General features: G+C 40.8%; 1 protein-coding gene across 2 annotated transcripts in view; it reads left to right on the forward strand.

Annotated features, from left to right (window-relative positions):
* The first annotated feature begins 13,529 nt into the window (after positions 1 to 13,529).
* The window catches only part of EXOC1 (exocyst complex component 1), a 61,256-nt gene continuing 57,592 nt past the window's right edge, over positions 13,530 to 17,193 (forward strand). For both annotated transcript variants that reach the window (XM_082838893.1, XM_082838894.1), the window contains exon 1: positions 13,530 to 13,618. The gene's annotated coding sequence lies outside the window, so the exon portion shown is untranslated. The remainder of the gene's footprint in view (positions 13,619 to 17,193) is intronic.

A 17,193-nucleotide genomic window follows, 5' to 3' on the forward strand; every position in this document is an offset into this window, starting at 1 on the left:
TTTTTTGTAGGAATGGAAAAGTCAATAGTCAAATGCATATGGAGCTGCAAGGGACCCCACATAGACAAACGATCTTGAAAAAGAAGTACAAAGTTGGAGGACTCACACCTCCCAATTTCAAAACTTACTACAAAGGTATAATGATCAAAGCAGTATAGTACTGGCATAAAGACAGACATACAGATGAATGGAATAGAACTGAGAGTTCAGAAATAAACTCATACATCTATGGTCAACTGATTTTTGGAAAGGATGCCAAGTTCATTCAAAGGAGAAAAAATAATCTCTTATTATTAGTGCTGGGACAACTGGATATCTACATGCAAAAGAAAGAAACTGAACCCCTTTCTTACAGCATACACAAATATCCTTAAAATGGATTAAAGGTGTGAATGTAAAACCTGAAAGCATTAAACTCCTAGAAGAACACATAGGGGTAAATCTTCGGGACCTTAGATTTGGCAATGGATTTTTATGACATCAAAAGGAAGAGCAACAAAAGAAAAATTAGATAAATTGGACTTCAACAGAGTTACTTTTGCATCAAAGAACATTATCAAGAAAGTGAAAAACAGACCTACAGAATGAAAGAAAACATTTGCAAATTGTATATCTGATAAAGGTTTAATGTAAAGAACTCCTACAACTCAGTAACAAAAAGACAAACACCTAATTCAAAGATAGACAAGAAATTTGAATAGACATCTCTGCAGAGTATACAGTAAGCACAAGAAAAGAAACTCAGCATCATTAGTCATTAGGGAAATGCAAATCAAAACCAAAATGTAACCCCCTTCACACCTACTAGGATGGCTATTTTTAAAAAATACAGAAAACAAGAAGTGTTGGCAAAGATGTGGAGAAACCGAAACCCTTATACATAGCTTATGGGAATGTAAAATGGTATAGCATGGTGGAAAACAGTTTGACTTGTCCTCAAAAAGCTAAACATGGAATTACCAAACAACCCAGCAATTTCACTCCTAGGTATATACCCAGAGGAATTGAAAGCAAGGAGTTGAATAGATGTTTGTACACCAATAATCATTGCAGCATTATTCCCAGTAGCCGAAATATGGAAACAATGCAAGTGTCCATCAACAGATGAATGGATATACAAAATGTGATATATCCGTACAGTGGAATATTATTCTGCCATAAAAAGCAATGAAGTTCTGATACATGCTACAACATTGATGAACATCAAAAATACGTGAAGTAAAATAAACCAGATACAAAAGGACAAATATTGTATGCTTTCACTTATATGAAATATATAGACTAGGCAAAATCAGAGACAGAAAGTAGATTAGCAGTTACCAGGGGCTGGGAGGAAGAAAAACTGGGGAGTTATTACTGAATGGTTATAGAGTTTCTGTTTGGGGTGATGAAAAAGTTTTGGAAATAGTTGGTGGTGATGGTTGCACAACACTGTGAATGTAATTAATGCTGCTGAATTATACATCTTTAAATGGTTAAAATGGCAAATTTAATGTTATATATATTATACCATAATTTTTAAAAACAATGTAATATGTTAGAAATAATTGAATTGTACACTTTAAATTGGTGAATTGCATGGTGTGTGAATTATACATCAATAAAAATGTTAACAAGAAAAAAAGGACTACTTTAAATCTACTAGAAGAAAACATGGGTGAATTTTTTTATAAACTGAGAGTGGGGAAAACTCCTAGCTATCACTCAAATCTAGAAACAATGAAGAAAAATGATTAATTTAACTACATCAATATAAGAAGCCTTTGCATGAAAAGAAAAACTACATTCAATCAAATGACAAACTGGAAAAAGTGCAAGTTATGTAGCAATACATTTATACCTTTCATATACAGATTGCTCCTAAAATTGAAGAGTTAAAAAAACTAACTGCAATTTGCTGAAAAATTAGTAAAAGATACATACATAGAAAAAGAATTGCAAATGACACTTAAACATATAAGATGCTTAACCTTGCCCATAATAGGAGAAATACCAATTAAATATACAGTGTGATCCTGTTTCTTACCTCTCTATTGGAAAAAATTCAAAACTTTGACAATATTCCATTGGGAATGGGAAAACAGTTCCCCTCATTCGCGGCTGTTGGAAATGCAAGAGAGTACAAATCTGATAGGAGAGGAATTTGAGAATATCTTGCAGAACTATGTATACATTTACTCTTTTATATGGAAATTTTATTTTATTTCTAGGACTCAAAGGCATCCCAAAGGTACTTTGGCAAAGATACAGAATGACAAATGCATAAGGCACGTGACATTGTTTGCAAGAGTGAAATATTTCAAATAGTCCGAATATCCATCTTTAGAGGAAGAGGCCTGATTGGAGGTCATTGGCATGGGGGAGGTGTTGGCGGGCTAACAAGAAGCCAAGCATACTAGGTGATTGGTTAAAGGTATGTATATGGCTTTCTCTATAGTTGTTCCTAAGTCAGAAGTGGGGGCCAAAATCAGGGAAGCTGGGTTATTAATCAAGTCCTGGTCATTTGGGGCCCATTACTACAGGGGCTATTATTAGGCTTTCTAGATTGGTTGCTACAGATAGTAGTTTGACTTCCTGGACTGGCTACTGAACATACTAGTATGGCTTCCTCAGCTGGTTGCTGCAGGTGGTGGGGCAGAGTTCTATTTTTATATATAATCTGGCCATTGTCCATTTGTATATTCAGAAATATCTTGTTTATGGTGATGGTTACATGACTGTATACACTTGTCAAAATCCATCGAACCTAAAAGCATATCCAAAAGCTTAATTGTTAGTAATATTGGTAGTGTTATTTTGACAGTATCATAGGAGTGTGAGTACTGTAAGATTAAACACGTTATCACGTTAATGTCATTAGAAACCGAGATTTTTAAGCCTAACAGAGGGAATATACAAGTAAAAAAATCAAAGAAATTAAAGCCCAGTAACAGTGAATTTAACTGGAAATGGTAATATAAACTTACTAATATAAACCCCTCTTTCTTTAAAAAAAAAAAGCATGCATTTTCTAGATTTGTCTACTGAAACCGTGAAGCAAAGACATCGTGAGGCATGAGCATCTTAGCATGCAAGAGTGTTCTGCCAATACCATCTCCCACTGAAAAGACTGGAGTCTATTTAAAGAAATTACTGATTCCAGGTCTGGGACAGAAAATGTACAAGATGAACATGGGACATCTTGATGTACCAGGAAGAAAGGACGCTATCAAAGTCAACTGGGGTCAGTCCAAGGACACAGGAGCCAACTTGAAGTAGCTCTCACTGGCCTAAGACGAGACAATTTGAGCATAACAGGAAAATGACTATAATAGAATGAAGGATTTGATCCTCTCCCTCTTTTTCTTGATGAGTCTGGCTAGTGTTTTATCAATTTTGTTTATCTTCTCAAAGAACCATCTTTTAGTTTTATTGATTTTTGCCACTGTTTTCTTTGTTTCTATTTCATTTATTTCTGCTCTGATCTTTATGATTTCTTTCCTTCTGCTAACTTTGGGTTTTGTTTGTTCTTCTTTCTCTAGTTCCTTTAGGTGTAAGGTTAGATTGTTTATTTGAGATTTTTCTTGTTTCTTGAGGTATGCCTGTATAGCTATAAACTTCCCACTTAGAACTGCTTTTGCTGCATCCCATAGGTTTTGGATCGTCGTATTTCATTGTCATTTGTCTCTAGGTATTTTTTGTTTTCCTCTTTGCTTTCTTCAGTGATCTCTTGGTTATTTAGTAACGTACTGTTTAGCCTCCATGTGTTTGTGTATTTTACGTTTTTTTCCCTGTAATTCATTTCTAATCTCATAGCATTGTGATCAGAAAAGATGCTTGATACGATTTCAATTTTCTTAAATTTACCAAGGCTTGATTTGTGACCCAAGATGTGATCTATCCTGGAGAATGTTCCATGTGCACTTGAGAAGAAAGTGTAATCTGCTGTTTTTAGATGAAATGTCCTATAAATATCAATTAAATCTGTCTGGTCTATTGTGTCATTATTTAAAGCTTGTGTTTCCTTATTAATTTTCTGTCTGGATGATCTGTCCATTGGTGTAAGTTAGGTGTTAACATCTCCCACTATTATTGTGTTACTGTCAATATCCTCTTTTATAGCTGTTAGCATTTGCCTTATGTATTGAGGTGCTCCTATGTTGGGTGCATATATATTTATAATTGTTATATCTTCTTCTTGGATTGATCCCTTGATCATTGTGTAGTGTCCTTCCTTGTCTCTTATAACATTCTTTATTTTAAAGTCTATTTTATCTGATGTGAGTATTGCTATTCCAGCTTTCTTTTGATTTCCATTTGCATGGAATATCTTTTTCTATCCTCTCACTTTCAGTCTGTATGTGTCCCTAGGTTTGAAGTGGGTCTCTTGTAGACAGCATATATATGGGTCTTGTTTTTGTATCCATTCAGTGAGCCTGTGTCTTTTGGTTGGAGCATTTAATCCATTCACATTTAAGGTAATTATCAATACGTATGTTCCTATTACCATTTTCTGAACTGTTTTGGGTTTGTTTTTGTAGGTCCTTTTCTTCTGTTGTGTTTCCCACTTAGAGAAGTTCCTTTAGCATTTGTTGTAGAGCTGGTTGGTTGGTGCTGAATTCTCTTAGCTTTTGCTTATCTGTAAAGCTTTTGATTTCTCCATGAAATCAGAATGAGATCCTTGCCAGGTAATCTTGGTTGTAGTTTCTTCCCTTTTGTCACTTTATATATATCATGCCACTCCTTTCTGGCTTGTAGAGTTTCTGCTGAGAAATCAGCTGTTGACCTTACGGGAGTTCCCTTGTATGTTATTTGTCGTTTTCCCTTGTTGTTTTTAATAATTTTTCTTTGTCTTTAATTTTTGTCAATTTGATTACTATGTGTCTCGGCGTGTTTCTCCTTGGGTTTATCCTGCCTGCGTCTCTCTGTGCTTCCTGGACTTGGGTGGCTATTTCCCTTCCCATGTTAAGGAAGTTTTTGACTATAATGTCCTCAAATATTTTCTCAGGTCCTTTCTCTCTCTCTTCTCCTTCTGGGACCCCTATAATGCACCTGTTGGAGTATTTAATGTTGTCCCAGAGGTCTCTTAGTCTGTCTTCATTTCTTTTCATTTTTCTTTCTTTATTCTGTTCTGCAGTAGTGAATTCCACCATTCTGTCTTCCAGGTCACTTATCCGTTCTTCTGCCTCAGTTATTTGCTATTGATTCCTTCTAGTGTATATTTCATTTCATCTGTTGTATTGCTTATCTCTGTTTGTTCTTTAATTCCTATCTAGTTGTATGTTCTTGAATTCTTCTAGGTCTTTGTTAAACATTTCTTGCACCTTCTCAATCTTTTCTTCCATTCTTTTTCTGAGGTCCTGGATCATCTTCACTATCATTATAATGAATTCTTTTTCTGGAAGGTTGCCTATCTCCACTTCATTTAGTTTTTTTTCTGGGGTTTTGTCTTGTTCCTTCATCTGGTACATAGTCCTCTGCCTTTTCATTTTGTCTACCTTTATGTGACTGTGGTTTTCGTTCCACAGCCTGCAGGATTTAGTTCTTCTTGTTTCTGCTGTCTTCTCTCTAGTGGATGAGGCTATCTAAGAGGCTTGTGCCAGCCTCCTGATGGGAGGGACTGGTGGTGGGTAGAGCTGGGTGTTGCTTTGGTGGGCAGAGCTCAGTAAAACTTTAATCCCCTTGTCTGCTGATGGGTGGGGCTGAGTTCCCTCCCTGTTGGTTGTTTGGCCTGAGGCAACCCAGCACTGGAAGCTACAGGCTCTTTGGTGGGACTAATGGTGGACTACAGGAGGGCTCATGCCAAGGAGTACTTCCCAGAGCTTCTGCTGTCAGTGTCCTTGTCCCTGTGGTGAGCCACAGACACCCCCCGCCTCTGCAGGAGACCCTCCAACACTCTAGCTGGTAGGTCTGGTTCAGTCTCCTATGGGATCACTGCTCCTTCCCCTGATGTGTACCCTACTTTGAGTGTGCCCTCCAAGAGTGGAGTCTCTGTTTCCCCCTGTCCTGTTGAAGTCCTGCAATCAAATCCTGCTAGCCTACCAAGTCTGAATCTCTGGGAATTCCTTCTCCCATTGCCGGACCCAAGGAGCTCAGAACCTTCAATCCAGTGTGTGGACTTCTGTGGTATAATTGTTCTCCAGTTTGTGAGTCACCCACCAGCAATTATGGGATTTGATTTTATTGTGATTGCACCCCTCCTACCATTTCATTGAGGATTCTCCTGTGTCTTTGGAGGTGGGGTATCTTTTTTGGTGAGTTCCAGGGTCTTCCTGTTGATGATTGTTCAGCGGTTAGTTGTGATTCTGGTGCTCTTGCAAGAGGGAGTACTCCGCCATCTTGAACCAATTTCAATTTTACCAATATTGTTCAAACATCAATACTCACTACTCCTGGCCATTTAGAAGAAACTTTTCCCTTGGAGCTCATTAACAATGAAAAATTTATTCCATGCTATCCAAATATGAGATTGCCTCATATATGATATATGTTAATATATGTGGCCTTCTGCCTATGAAAGGGAAGCAGGACTGCAGGGCTTGAGTGACTATTTCATGTCTTTTGAGAACATAAATCTACCCAATTTAATCTTCCAACCAACCTGCATATAAATAATAGCTACCATTTATTGAGTGCTTACTATGTGCCAAGTAATGTGCAAGTGCTTTACAAGAAATATATCTCAGTGAATTGCAGGACAGTCCCAAAAGATGGCATTTATAATTTTGAATTTACAGATGAGGAAACTCAAGCTCAGAAGAGTTAAGTAATCTGCCCTGTGATCACTGAACCAGTAAAGACCAGATTTGAACCCAGGTCTGCACGACCCCAGCAACCATGTTCTTTCCACTGTCTTATGTTGCTTCCCAAGTGTACTTTATGCAGATAACTATAGTAATATAAAGAGATATTCACTGAAATACTACTATGTGCCTACTATGTGTCTTTGGGCTAAATAATCTGTGCTGTTTTCTAATCCTTAGAATAAGGATAATAAAGATTCCCACCTCATAGGACCAAAGTAGTTAATACATGTAAAATGCTTAGGATAGTACAGAGAACATAATAAGTGAATTGATATGAGTTCTAGGAACTGGGAATACATCAGTGAGCAAAACAGAAGTCTTTGTCTTCATAAGGCTTCATTCTGGTGAAAGGGAAAGAATAAGTAAATAAATAAACAAATAACATATATTAACTATATATATATATACATATGGCATTATATCTGATATATATATATCAGATATAATGCCATAGTATTGCAGGATGTAATAAGAACCATGAAGAAAAACAAAGCAAAAATGAAAGATAAAGAATGCTAGGTTGGGGCACTATTTTAAATAGGGCTATCATGGAAGGCCTCATTGAGGTAACCTTTGAGCAAAGACATGAAAAGGATGCAGTAGTGAGCCATGCAGATATTTAATGGAAAAGCGGAGGGAAAAGCAAGAGCAAAAGTCCAGCTTGCCCAGACTTTTCAAGGAACAACAAGGAGGTCTAAGGAACTGGAGTAGAGTGACCAAGGTGGGCAGTAGAAGATGAAGTCCTGGTGGGTGGGGAAATGGGGAGATTGTGCAGGATCTTGTAGGTCATTGTAAGAACTTTGACTTTCACTCCGAAGCTACTGGAGGGTTCTGAGCAAAGAGTAACATGATATGGCTCATGTTTTAAAAAAGGATTCCTCTGGCAGCTGTGTTAATAATACACTGTAGGGAGATAAGCAGTCATTCAGGAGAGACAAGATAATGGGCAATAATCAAGGAAAGGGTAGCAATGGAGACGGGGAGAAGTGGTCAGATTCTGGAAATACTTTAGAGGTAGAACCCATAAGACTTCTTGAGAGATTGGATGTAGAATGTGAGAGAAAGAGAGAGGTCAAGGACCGGCCTGAGCAGCTGAGAAGGTAGAGATACCATTAACTCAAATGGAGAAAACTCAGGGAGAAGCCATGTTTAGAAATCATTCATGCATTATTTTAAATCCTTTCAGCCTCACCTCTTATTCCAGACGTTGCTGCAGTGACCAATTCTGTGCAGGCCTCAACCTCAAGATCATCTCCCAAGAACAATATTCCAGCACCTTGCCTCTCTCACTCCCTGCTTCTCGCGTGGGATACTGCAGAAACCAGCCCACAGTGCACACGCGCAATTAGAAGCATGTGGTGCAAGCTTAACCAATGGCAGACAGGAGCCAATAGATAAGTGTGTCCTCTTTGTTCTTCTTCACTTCAGTACAGAATTCTGAGACCCATTTCGCTAAGTCTTCTCAGAAGGTTCCACAGTATCAATCAACAAATCGCCCACTGCATTTGTCAACTCAATAATGCATCCTTGTATTGGCTTTTCTGCTTTCTCTATTTTGTTTCCCCTAGGCCCCTTAGTCTATTCCCTGAACTCATTTTCTCAAATAAACTACTAGCACCTAAGCCTTTGTTTGGGGCTCTGCTTTAAGGGGAACACTGGGCATCAAAATTGACTCCAGAGACCCTACTGTATAGCACAGGGAACTCTACTCAGTGTTCTGTGGTGACCTAAATGGGAAGGAAATCCAAAAACGAGGGGATATATGTATACATATAGCTGATTCACTTTGCTGTACAGCAGAAACTAACACAACGTTGTAAAGCAACTATAATCCGATTAAAAAAAAAAGGTGACTCCAGATTGTAAAGCCTCAGTATGGGATTTTGGAGGCTGATCCTACAGCACTGATCACAAGACAATAAGGACCCCTGCTGGTGGTTAAGTAGTTGGTGGTAAATTGCAAGTGGTGACAACCCCTGGCATACAGTAGGATTGCTAATTACCAAGACTCTCTACTGTTATAGATTAGAATGAGGTGCAGACAGAAGATGAAACATTGAATTACATGTGGCTATGGTACTTGAGCGTTATGGAGCAATGATAGTCATAAAGTGGGCTGACATCTGTTAACTGCTTTGGAGATCTTAACAAAAGAAAATGACAGGCTCTATTCAGCCAACAATCAAATCATGGCACACTGTGAAAGCTAGAAGCCTCTAGGGCAGAGTAGCCACTGAGCCGACTGTGCTAAAAATCAGCTCCGACATATAATCAAAAGGGTGGCAGAGCGGCAAAGGAGTCTAAATGCACAGCCTTAAAATATTACCCGTGTCAAACCTAGGGCTCTGATAGGAAAATAATGAAACCTTGAGATCTAGAATGGGGACATTTGTGTGCACATGTCTTATAATCTTAAACCCCCAGATTTTTTGTCATCCTCTGTGCCAACAGACTCCTTTCTCTTGATAAAGGAAAGCAGCCTGTTCTTGTCTGGAACTACTTCAAAGAATATATCTGAGGCAAGAGCCTAATTTATTACCTTAATTTTCCCAATATCTTCCCCCAACGACCACTGCCTCAAGCCTGCAACCAGGGTCAGAGCTCAGCAAACCTATGTGGGGATTGCAATCCCTGCTCCAGGGAGAACCAGACCAGAGTTCCTCAACCTCGGCACTAGTGACATTTGGGGCTGGATAATTCTTTACTGTGGGAGCTGCCCTGTGTATTGCAGGCTGTTCAGCAGCATCCCTGCCCTCTACTCACTAGATGTTAGTAGAACCCCCTTGGTAATGACAACCAAAAATGTCTCCAGACATTACCAAACGTCCCCTGGGAGTCAAAATCATCCCAGGTGAGAACCACTGAACTCTAGATGAACTCAAAAAGAATTGCAAAACTGTCTAATAGAAACCAGGGGGGTTATTTGTAAGAGTGAACCCACTAAACCAGAGACTGCTGGACACTAAACTGGACTGCTGTTGCACATAGCCCCACTCAGGGGTGGCTTTAATGAACAAAGGTGAAGTGAAATCTTGCCAGTTGGTAGAGCTGGGAGCAGTATTCTTTATTATTAGCTTTGTTTATAGAGAGAAGTGGCCCGAAGTACAAATATTTACAGACTCCTAGGTTTGTCTTTCCTGCCTGAAGTGCCTCTGCCAACATCCATAACACTAGAATTATAGTATCCTGATCAATGCTACTTTAACCAAGGAACCCACTTTACAGCCTCCTCCTAAAAAAAAAGGTGACAATATACCCATGACCAGAGACTCCACTGATATTGCCATATCCCTCATCACTCAGAAATAGCCAGCTTCTGATGTGGTAAATGCTTAAAACCAAACAATAAAGAGTGTCCCCAACAGCTAAAGACATAGCTCTGGAAACCCCAGAGTGGGAGCAGGATTGGCCCATTTTATCATCACTTCCAGTGACGCGCTCACAGAATTTGTGTTTCCTGCCTCCCAAATTTAGGCTTTGCTAGATTACAATAATTAGCTCTCCACGAGTTGGGTGGAGGATGCTTCACTGAACTTGAAACTCCCTCACTATCATTTGGTTACTTGGTTTCTCATGGCAGCAGTCACGTAGCAACGGAAAGAGTTACTATAGTAGTGGAAGTACTCAACTGTGACTGGCAAAAAATCTGGGATTGTTGCTATACAATAGCAGTAGGGAGGAATAAATCTGGAAGGAATTCAACTGAGGCTTACCTTGGTGTTTCTGTACCCCGGGATAAGTTGAACAGGCAATTACACAATCATGGCCCAACCAGAGCAAGGTAAACAAAGGCTGAAGGTTCCAGTTACCTCGCTGAGGAAACAACCTAGATCAGCTGATGTGCAGGTGAAGGGAGGTTAGGATGGATAGTAGAGGAGGGAGTTAATGAAAACAAGCACGGTCTTGGCATCAGTGTAGCAGCAGGGACTGAAGCTTATTCCACCAACTCTCTTATATTAAGTCTTCGCAGAGATAGTAGGTGGCCATCACCTTGAAGGGGACTCTGTAAAAGACCAGACGTAACGAAAGGCCAAGCAGATGTGAGTGGTACAAAGAGTGGACTGAAATGGACAGCATCTGTGTATCTTCTGTCACCACCTCAAATCCTTTCAGCCACTTATTCCAACCACTGCTGCAGCAAACTTTTCTGAAGAGAGTTTGATGAACTTTGGGGAAGTACGACATGACTGCACCTCTCTTCTTCCTCAGAACTTCTCTGATGTGGAAGTCAGCTTGGCATTCACAATTGTGCATTTGGGAAGTGTGGAGTAGTTAATGGCCAGGGGCATTAACCTCTGATCAAAGGGAGACAGGAGCTGACAGATAAATGTCTCTTCCATTCTGGCTTTCAGTGGACAGTTTTGCGAATCATCTCACGAAGCTTCCCAGAAAGTCCTAAGGGATCAAGAAAACATTCAGATATGGTGACCACGAACTCAATAATACATCCTTATACTGCCTCTCCCTCTTCCTTGTTTTACTTCCCCTCCCTCTTCTCTCACTCTTGCTCCCTGCTATCAAAGCCCCAAATAAAATACTGCACGTAAGCCTTTGTTTCAGCCTCTACTTTGAGGGGAATCCAAAGGGAGGGAAGAAAGGAGAATTTAATTTTTAGAATTTTTTTTTTTTTTTTGCCGTACGCGGGCCTCTCACTGCTGTGGCCTCTCCCATTGCGGAGCACAGGCTCCGGACGCGCAGGCTCAGCGGCCATGGCTCACGGGCCCAGCCGCTCCGCGGCATGTGGGATCCTCCCGGACCGGGGCGCGAACCCGCGTCCCCTGCATCGGCAGGCGGACTCCTAACCACTGCGCCACCAGGGAAGCCCAGAAATTTTTAAAATTTAGTTTGAGATGCCTAATGGACATCCGAGTGGAAATGTTGGGGAGGCAGTGGATACACAAATCTGGAGTTCACGTTGTAAAGCAACTATACTGCAGTAAATATTAATTTAAAAAACCAAAAACCTAGAGAACAACAACAAATCTAGAGTTCAGGGAAGAAGTCCAGGCTTCTGAAAAGCAATTCACTTCCTAACTTTGAAGAGGGCTGTAAACATACAGGTTAAAAAAAAAAGGAAGAAAAGAAAAGAGAAAGAAAGAAAAAAGGACAAAATAGCACATGCAACTGTCATATAAAGAGTGTCCACAGTAAGCATTCTGGGACTGAGCAGGAAGGACCCAAGAGGTCTTTCTAAAGATCAGATCAGATCCTGCTCTTAAAAGGGAAGTCATTCAATGAAACTGAAAAGCATTTCAAGTAGCATTGACTAGAGCATATTAATCTCAGTAGCAAACAGGTCCCTACTATGTCTGCTGATTTTTCCACCAAATTATATCTTCAGCTAAACACTGAAAGATACTTTGCACAGCTCATTTGTCCCTTTCTCAGTGAATCCATCTTGACAGAGTGAGTTACACCCTCTTTTGCATTCCTATGGCGCTACATCTCTTTTTTTCTACTTTTGTTGTTTACTTTACCACACTAGACTGTAATTTATCCCTCTATTTAATTCTGTCTCTCCAATGACGGTGTGTCCCCTTCTTAGTGGGATCCCTGTCTTTGTATCTCCAGCACCTAATACAGTGTCCAGCATTGAGGTGGCTCTGTTTTCAAATGAACGAATGCTTGCATAGAATGGGTCCCTGCAGAACCCATGCAAAGGATGGTGTTGAGCTAGAGCAAAGAAGTCGCTCCTCTGAATTACCAGCACATTTATTGGACCTGTATCTCTCTTTGGTCATTTATTTTGTCTTATTTTATATGTATTTTTATGTATACCTTGTTTGGCCCTACCATACCAGGAACGTCTTCAGGTTGAGATTCATGTCTGAATCACCTCTGCACCTCGAAGTACCTGGCATAAAACAGGTGCCAAACATATGGAATAAATAAATCACTTGCCTTGCAACCAGCAACACTGGCATCACCTGTGCTTCTCAAACTTAAACGTGCACAGGCGTCATCTCGTTAAGGTGTAGATTACCATTCAGTAGATCTGAAGTAAGCCTGAGAGGCTGCATTTTCTAAAGAACCCCCAGATGATGCCCAAGCAGCTGGTCCACAGACCACATTTTAAAATACCAACGTCACTGTATCAATGGTTCTCCACCATAGCTGCATATTAGAATTTTCCCCAAAGATGTGAAAAGTGCTGGTGGGAACTTCCCTGGTGGTCCTGTGGTTAGGACTCCCCCCTTCCATTGCAGGGGGTGCGAGTGCGATTGCTGGTGGGGGAACTAATATCACGCGTGCTGCGGGCCTAAAAAAGTAAAAAAAAAAAAAATTTTTAAAGTGCTGGTGTCTTGGTCCCCAGCGTCCCCCCCCCAATTCTGATTTAACTCATTTAAGCTCTCCATGCCATAAGCAGCAAGTATCTAGAGTTAAAGCTTTATATGTGCAAGAAAGAAAACATGTAATCGCATATCTTCTTAAATGAACTGCTGAAAACAGCTGAATAAATAACTCTTCAAGAGAAACTAACACGCAGTACCAAATGCCCCAGCTCCCGAGTCAGTCTCCGAGCGACGGTGTCCCGCCCCAGCCTGTCTTAGACGCTCCCCTACGGCGAGACCTGACCCCACCCCTCGCCAAGGCCTCTGCCGCGACTCCTTCCGGCTCTACCCGACCGACTTCCGGCGCGGAAGCTGGTCACGTGCCCGGATATGGGAGGTGGGGCCGAGCGGCCGCTTCCGGTTGGCCGCTCGACCGAGGAGCGCAGCCTCGTAGCCGTAGCCGTGGCCGCTCCAGCCTCGTAGCCGTGGCCGCTCCAGCCCCGTCCCATCTCTGTCGTGGAGGATTCGCCTCGGCACAGGCGGGCTCGGTCCGGCCTTGCGGTAAGCCTTCGGCCGCGGCTGCCGGGCAGTCCTGGCGGCGGCGCACCGACGAGCGGACGGGTGGACGCCAGGGTCTGAGGAGGCTCCTCAGTTCCGCTGCTGGCCCAGCACCGGGGGGTCGGGTGCCGCTCCCTCCGCCGTCAGGGCCCTCTTCTCTTCCTGTCTGTCTGGGTAAGACGCAGAATCCAGTAGGAGCATCCCCCGCCCCGGGGGGCTGGGAGTGCAATCCTGACACCCCTTTCCAGTTCCGCCCATGAGAACCTGATTTCACTGTAAAAAACGGCCCTGATCCGTTTGCTCTCTGGCGTGAACCAGGAGGGGTCCAAATCCACATTTTCTTCTAAATCTTTTACGTGCATTTCCCTGGCTCCAGGCACCTTGTTCTTTTCTGGAGGACAGTGCTCCACGCGCTAAGATGTCTCGAGAGCATACAAGGCCCAGCCCACACTCACTCACTGACATGGCACTCCTACAGACAAGTTACCTGCCACACCCTGTAATGATCCAGCTGAATTTAAGGAAACAAGAACCAGCGTGTAGAGTATTGTGGCTGACTGCCACTGGAACATGGACATACATGGGTTCTTAAACGGGGGAAATAGTTTTGGAGGACCTCTAATGGTTCATTCACTGACTTACAAAAAAGGTACTGTAAAGACTGGAGAGTTAATCACTTCACCCTGAGAATGTAGATGCCATTGGAGGCATGGCTCTTCCTGTCTTCGTGGACCTATCTGTCATATACACCACTGTAACCTAGAATTGTGCCTGGCACTTCGCAGGCATCGATATTTGCCGAATGAAGGAGAGTCGCATAGTGCTTTTCATTATGACTAACTCCTTTCTTGTTTTACCACTTACCAGACAGTCAGTCCTTTGCTTTTGACCAAAGAGGGTCTGGGTGGTAGATGCTGACCACTATTAGTCATTCATTTAACCAGTTTTTACTATTCAGTTCAAGTTACCGCGAGAGATATTTGTTGAGTACCCACTAATAAAGGACACAAAAATAAAAAAAAAATAAAGGACACAGAACTATGCTAAAACACCCCCCATCCCTCCTTTCTTTCAAGAGAGTTGTTGAGATCCAGGAGCTTGTGATTTTACAAACCAGTTGGACAGCAAGTGCTTGATTGTTTAGTAAATGCAATAAGTGCTGTAGCAGTTGAGAGGAGAGATCAGTTTGGATTAAGATCTTTATTGAATCAACTTCATATAAATTATGGAGTGTAATTAGGGTTTGGATACATGATACTCCCTGCATGGAAAAGCTCCTAAGCAAAGATTTAAAGACCAGAATGAACAGAGAGCGTGGAGTGGAAGGTTTGTATTTGGGAACATTAGGAAAATGTTGAGCAAGGTTATATCGTGATGAAAGCTATGTTTTAATATTATTTGTCGAGAGTTTTGGGGTTGTAGAAGCTTGCGAAGAGGTAACCAGATGCTGTGGTGTTTAATAGATGTGGTTGATGTGAACCTGGGTTAGTGTGTTGGCAGCAGGAGCAGAAAGGATAAATTATGTGTAGATGAAGGAAAATCAGCAGAATGCTTTAGTTATGTTATTTGGTGCTGTCATTTTGGTTAATTTATTAAATGCCTGGTATGTCTTTGCCAAGTTCTTGGAATACAAAGATGAATAAGACGTGGTCTTGCCTGCAAGGAAATACTTTTAATGGGGGAGAGAATACAACTAGCTAGACAATATGGTTTGTAAGTGCTATGTTAGCAGAATAGAGGGGAATATTAGAGAAGTGGGAAAGGAATTTTTTTTTTCTTTGAGTGTGTGACTACTTCCCAGAAGAGGTGACATTTCAGCAGGATCTTAAGGATGGATTGGAATTTCCCAGGGAGAAAAGAATTTCAGGAAAAAGAAATTGCACAAACAAGAGCCTAGAGACAGAAAAGCAAACTGGTCAGTATCCAGCGTGGCTTGGGCGTAGGATAGAGTTGAGCTTTTAACACAGTGTGTAGGCCCTAGAACGTATTAAGGGATAGTAACATGGACATTTTATAATAGGTGGAATGGAGGTTAGGATGGGTAAAAATGTAGAGAGATGAAGAAGAAAGCAGTTGAGGAAACTTGATCTTCATAGCTTCTATATTCTCTGCAGGGTAGATGGTGAAGCCATTTGCAGAGGGAGGTGGCTGACACTCGAATTGGGGGTTGAAGGAGAGAAATAAGGATTTGCAATACTGATGGGGAGTAGGAAGAGGAATCATCAAAGAAGGTATTAAGGAATTGCTGAGCAACTTTGAAAGTTTAGCTTTAATTTGATTTAAATATTTGTAATGAGTGCAGTGAACATGGATTTGAGGCCTTCTTAAATGGCATATGGTAGCCAAGAGAAGTAGAGAAAAAAGACAGTTTATGGAGATTGGTGAACAGAGTGAACTGGTCTACAAATGGAGCAAGATGTTGAAGGGGATAGTGTGGGCGTAGGGAAATGAACACTGCCTCTAGGCTAGGTTGGAAAAGAAATTAAGCTTGGAGAGGCCAGATGGACTAGGAGAACAGGAAGGAGGGGGCTGTCAGGAGACTAGAGGCAGAGATGAGGTGAAAGAGGGATAGAAGTGTGAGTTTTGTGAGAAAAGCAATTTTTTGAGTTGGAGCAGAGATAGAAGTTTTACAGATTGAGTAAAATATAGGAGATACCTATAGTTTACAAACGTGTCCGTGTGTTATAAAAATTCACTTATTTAAAACTCATAATTTCTTCATTTTCCCATAGAAGCAGTGTTAGAACTAGGAGTTAATTTCCTAAGCAAGCTCACACGTATGAAATACTATACATCTGCATTGGAAATAATAATGTATATACACACAAATATATATATATATACAGTACATTAAAAAATAAAGTTGCAGTGAGTTTTTTTGAAATATGTAACTTAAGTTATATTTGAAAAAAGATGATTAATATACCATAAAATTCACCTTTTTTCAGTATATAATTCAGAGGTTTCCAGTATATTCAAAGGGTTATAAAAACATCACTACTACCTAATTCAAGGACATTTTCATCACCCCAAAAAGAAGCCCCATACACATTAGCAGTCACTCCCCATTCCTCCTTGCCCTCAGCCCCTGGCAACCACAAATCAATCCATCTGTATGGATTTGTCTACTCTGGACATTTCACATAAATGGAATCATAAAATATGTAGTTCTTTGTAACTGGCTTCTTTCACTTAGCATCATGTTTTCAGGATTCACTGATGTAGTATGTATCAGTACTTTGTTCCTTTTTTATGGCCAAATAATATTCTACTGTGTGGATATATTTCATTTTGCTGTTCATCAGGACATTTGAGATGTTTCCACATTTTGACTATGGTGAACAATACTGCTATGGACATTTAGGTACACGATTTTGTGTGGACATATGTTTAGCAGTTCTCTTGAGTATATACCTAGGAGTGGAATTGCTGGGTCATATGGTAAACCATGTTTAACTTTTTGAGGAACCACCAAGCTGTTTTCTGAAGTGGCTGCAGCATTTTATAATCACCAGCAATATATGAGACTTCCTTTTTCTCCACACCTTTACCAACACTTGTCTTTTTAATTTTTAGCC

The sequence above is a fragment of the Leucopleurus acutus genome (assembly GCF_964270905.1).
Source record: "Leucopleurus acutus genome assembly, chromosome: 4".
NCBI lineage: Eukaryota > Metazoa > Chordata > Mammalia > Artiodactyla > Delphinidae > Leucopleurus > Leucopleurus acutus.